The sequence below is a fragment of the Elaeis guineensis genome, chromosome 15 (genome assembly GCF_000442705.2).
Source record: "Elaeis guineensis isolate ETL-2024a chromosome 15, EG11, whole genome shotgun sequence".
In the NCBI taxonomy this organism is placed as follows: domain Eukaryota; kingdom Viridiplantae; phylum Streptophyta; class Magnoliopsida; order Arecales; family Arecaceae; genus Elaeis; species Elaeis guineensis.
The window spans coordinates 7,703,220-7,709,224 of NC_026007.2; positions in this window are offsets into that span (position 1 = coordinate 7,703,220).

Here is a 6,005-nt window from a genome sequence, read left to right on the forward strand (position 1 = left end):
TTTTAAACTAGTTATGTCTCCCACTATTTTATTGGATACCATAGCCCTCTCCTATAGTAAATGAGAAATCCTAATCTGGTTTCTTAATGAGGTTGAGACCCTAATCCTCAATGAAGCCTTGTCGATATTACAACAAACCTCAATGAGTTTAAAGGTAAGAAAATCTATCCAATTACTTCTCATGCAACTCTCAACATAACCTGTCTCTAAAAATATTCATAGCCTTGTAGATATCACAATAAACTATAATATTTTTTAGTTAAGTCAGACCCTTCATTTTCATATAGCCATATTTGAAAAATAATGCCCCTGTGGACATCACAATAAAGCAACATATCCAAATATACCATAAAGCATATAATATGCACCAAGACAAATCTACATCAATCTCCATAGCAAGCCTTGTGGATATCACAACAAATCTACTATGATTTCTTATAGGATGTTGACTAGGCATGAAAGAAGGCATATGTAGTGTTCAAGATACTGAGCTACCTTCATTCAAGATTTAAACTAATCCAATTGGCCAAAAAAATATTAAGATTGATGGTGGTCCCTCTGTTGCTTTTCTTAGACACCAATAAAATTGGCCAGACCAGCAACGGAACCAATTAAATAACCACCATACTTGAAACACTCCTTAGACACCAATTAATTAATCGATTCAAAAAAATACTTCAGCTACTGGTTTACAACACTATGACTTAATATAATTTTTATGAGGGCTTTAATGGTCTCAAGCACATCCTAATTCAATCATAATGATGCACTATTATAGTTATATCTTAATAATCATAACAACTAATCATCGCATCTATTCATATCTCTAAGATATGAATCATAATCATTCAATATGATTATAACTAAGCATCTCAAGCATATCACATATGCATGAAGTTCTAATAACATGCATGAATACAAAATATTCTTTTCGCAGTTCTTCTTCTTAGGATATCACAATGGCATCCCTATGTGCCATTAGAGTACCCTATTGAATAGGAAGAGAGGGTCTCTGAACTCTACTTGCTCTTATGATTGAACGGTTCGATGATGAACCCAACTAGAGTACTAAGCTACTAAAAATGATTTTATACATGCATCATGCATTTTATATTTAAAAATATATCTCTAAGATATGCGAGGGTTTGGATGTTCAATCGGGTTCAACCCTTGATCCGACTTGAACCAAACCAAAAACCCATATTTGATCACAATCAAGACAATATTCTAACCTTTGATTATATAGATCAAGGTAGGCTCTGATACCACTAGTGGATTCTGATGGTACAGTAGAAGGGTTAGGTGTTTAAAATTTTCATTCAAAACACCTGATGCACCAAAAATCCCAATGCCCAGAAATCCTTAACTATAATAATCAAAGTATAATAAATATAAATTAAGATAAGTAGAATATCTGTAGTACTAATCTCAATTTTTATAATGGTGATCCACATGAAAACTGAACCAAGGACAGTGCTCCTTCCTCACCTTGCTTCAAGAGTTCTAGCCACTAGAACTTGACTAGCCTCATATCGATCAGGTTTCTCCAAGAAACTGACTCCACCCTCTCAGAACCTCCTCTGGACTTCTGATCCTCTTTCTTTAGGATTCTCACAACCTTTGATAGGATCAGATAAGGCTTTGTCTTAAATCTCAAAGCCTTATCCTAAAACTAAGATAGGTTGTAAGAAAGAAAAGAGAGCAATGGAGACAAAACTGAAAACTCTTTCTGAATGCCTCGGACACCCAGTGCCCCGACCAATTTATAGCCACTAGAGGGATACTAAAAGAGAGGGATGCACCTCATCTAAGAGGCCTATCTGATCTAATTATCAGATATAAGAGTTCCTTCAAACAGAAGGACTCTTATCAATGATACATCGATTAGCACCCTGCTCTGCGCGCGCGACCAGAGAAGGGATGTTTTTGCATCCCTTCTCAAATCAAAAAAAATCTTTAAAAATTTATGTGGATAGAGAATTTAATTCTAATTCTATAACATATAATGAGTAGATAAAAATTCCCACAAATGGATGTGTTCTCACATCCTTTCACACAAAGTTTGATCAGCAAATTATAGACATGAGGAGGAACTTATGGCATCCGTTTGGTATCCAGATAAGTCTGGAAAATTCCAAAAAAATTATCAAAAATATCTTGTCAAATGTGAAATGGTATCACCAAAAATAGTTTCATTTTGAAAGCATTTGATGAGGAGAAGGACTATCCAAATCTCAGAGAGATGTGACACTTTTGCGCGCGTATGCAAGACTTCCTTCCTTTTTTCAATTTTTCTCCACCCCAAAAATTCTAAAAAAAATATATCTCATGCTTTGATATGTGCATCAGAGGATGGAGGGTGATATGGGCTATACATGCATCTTAATCCCATGCTAGAAGGACTCTTTTCTTCTATCCATGCCAACACTTGTACGCAAAACCTATTTTGCGCCAAGAGTCCTTCACAACTTGGACTCTTCATAATTGGCGGTAAAATGATATGTGGCATCCCAATTTGGGCTTCTTTTAGATGGCATGACCTGACCCAAATGTCCATCAAATTGGGCTAGCTAATTAGCAAGAAATGAGACCAAATTGATCTTCAAAAGAGCAAAGGTTCCACACGTGCTAGCACGCTTATCGGAGCCCTAATTGAATCCAAAATTCCAATCAACCTTTTTCAAAAGGGTTCTTGGCCAATTTTTATATGCATGTGATCCATTGGGTTCTACATCTAGCTGACAGTAGGTTCAGATGCAAGTTGATCAAATTTGATTAGATTTCAATCTAATTGATTTAGGTCTAATTGAGCTAATCCGAGTTCAACAATTATAATCCTTTCTAATTGACGATCGAATTAAACTCTTTAATTTGATCAAAAATCTACAAGTCAAGATTGATGTCTAACAACATATCATGACTACCCAAAAGATATAGAATTTTGATAGAAATATCAAATATACCCTTCAGTGGTAAGTTACCATACAATTCAATCCTTCGATTATCCTTGCACCCTGAATATATTCATGAGTATGGAATCATGTCAAACTCAAACACATATTCATATCAATTCTCAATTAACCAATGATGACTCCAATGAAGAAGTATTAAAAACTCTTCCTAATCTCTTTTCTACTTTTGGCCAAAAGACTTTTTCCAAGTTATTTAGGATTGAGAATACACAGGATGCGATCTCCTCTTACTAGGAGTGATCGATTCTATGTTGACCTACTCACAACCTCCATATACACTCCACCATATCCAGAACACTCCGTATATATCTTAATGTCATGCATGAATATGAACCAAAATATAGGTTCATGTGCACAAGATTCTATGATGGTCTCGGGTCTAAAGATCACTTGCACAACTCTCACTTAGAGAACCATCTTTGACATGCACGTAAGACTTCCATAAGATATTCTATTTCATCGAGTCAATTCAGTGGACTCATTTTCTAAATGAGTATCCATATCTTTGTGTTAGTATTTCACATAAATGGCTAGTAAGATCTGCCACCCTCTCCATCGAGATACATAGGATGGGCCAGTCTATCTGAAACATTGATCCCCGACTCAATGCTCCTACGATCAGAAATATTTAAGATTAGAGTTTTAGGATTTTAGGTCTCACTAGCATGACCCATTCATGTCTCTTAAAACTATTATCCTAATCTTTGAGGTTCATCATAATCTTAAACATAATAAGATACAGCTAATATAATGAATCAATATCTCAAATAATAAATATCATTTCATGAGTTAGAAAATTATAAAGAAAAGTTCCATCGCAACACACTTGCGATTAGGCTTATAGGGCACTCTTCTTTCAAGATCGAGTTAAAATTAGAGAGATATACAGATTCTAGTTTTCAATCTGATTCGGATGATAGTAAAGTCAATATCAGGATATGTGTTTATCCTAAATGGTAGGGTAGTGAGTAGGAAGAGTTTCAAGTAGTAGATAATAGCTGACTCAACCACTAAGATAAAGTACATCATGGCTAGTGAAGCCGCTAAGGAAGCTGTTTGGATGAAGAAATTCATCATGAAATTAGGAGTCATTTTTGAGATTGAAGGATAGGTGCCACTCTATTGTGATAATATTAGGGCCATTATTCAAGCTAAAGAATCAAGGTCTCATTAAAGATCCAAGCACATCCTTGACACTTCCATGTTATTCGAGAAATTGTAGAGAGATAAGATATTATCCTTGAATGAGTTGACATAAAGAACAATATAGCAGACTCATTCACTAAGGCCATACCACCGCAGCTATTTGATCGCTATCTTGATTGTATGGGATTGAAATACAAAGACGATTAGCTTTAGTGCAAATAGGAGATTGAAAGAAGAGTACCCTATAAGCCAATTACAAGTATGTTGTGTTGAAATTTTTCTTTGTAATTTTTTAACTCATGTAATGATATTTATTATTTGATAATAAAATAAGATATTAATTCATCATTTTAGCTGCATCTTATTATGTCTAAGATTATGATGAACCCCAATGATTAGGATAATAGTTTTAGGAGATGTGAATAGATCATGCTAGTGAGATCTAAAATGCTAAAATTCTAATCTTAAATATTTCTGATCATAGAAATATTGAGTCAGAGATCAATATTCCGGATAGACTGGCACATCCTATGTATGCTCGATGGAGAGGATGGTAGATCTCACTAGCCACTTGTGTATGGAATACTAATACAAGGATGTGGGTGCTCATTTAAAAATGAGTCTACTGAATTGACTCGATGAAAGAGAACATCTTATGGAAATCTTACTTGCGTGTCAAAGATGATTCTCTAAGTGGGAGTTGCGCAAGTGATCCTTAAACCTGAGATCATCATGGAATCTTGTGCACATGAACTTATATTTTGGTTCATACCCAGACATGGTATTAAGACATGTACAAGATATTCTGGATATGGTGGAGTATGTATGAAGGTTATGAGTAGGTCAATATAGAATCGATCACTCTTAGTAAGAGAAGATCGCATCCTGTGTATTCTCATCCCTAGATGACTTAGAAAAAATTTTTTGGCCAAAAGCAGCAAGGAGATTAGAAAGAGTTTCTAATGCTTCATCATCAGAGTCATCGTTAGTTAATTGAGAATTGATATGAATATGTGTTTGAGTTTGACATGATTTCATACTCATAAATATATTCATGGTGCAGGAATGATCGAAGAATTGAATTGTATGGTAACTTACCACTGAAGGGTATATTTGATATTTTTACTAAATTTTATATCTTTTGAGTAGTCATGATATATTGCTAGATGTCAATCTTGACTTATAGATTTGATCGAATTAAAGAGTTTAATTTGATCACCAATTAGAAAGGATTTTAATTGTTGAACTCGAGTTAGCTCGATTGGACCTAAATTGGTTAGATTGAAATCTAATCAAATTAGGTCAACTTACTCTCAGACCTACTGTTGGCTAGATATAGAATCCAATGGGTCACACACATATGAAAATTGGCTAAGGATCCTTTTGATAAGGTTGATTGAAATTTTGGATTCAATTAGGGTTTTCGGTAAGCATGCTAGCACGTGTGGAAATCCTAGATCTTTGGGAGATCAATTTGGTCTCATCCCTTATAAATTAGCTAGCCCAATTTGATGGACATTTGGGTTTGGTCGTGCCACCTGGAAGCAGCCTAAATTGGGTCATCACATCTCATTTTAATGCCATATATGAAGAGTCCAAATTGTGGAGGACTCTTGGTGGAAAAAATTATTTATGTGTGCGTGTTGGTGTGAGCAGAAGGAGTCCTTCTGGCTTGGGATTCAAATGCATGTGATAGCCCACATCACCCTCCATTCTCTGGTGCATATCTCAAAGCATGAGATGGATTTTTTCTAAGAAATATGGGGTGGAAAAAAAATTAGAAAGAAAAAGGATCTCTTGCATGCGTGCGTTGAAGCATTAGGTCTCTCCACATTTCAAAGAGTCCTTCTATTGATCAAACTCGATTAAAATGGAATGCCACCTATT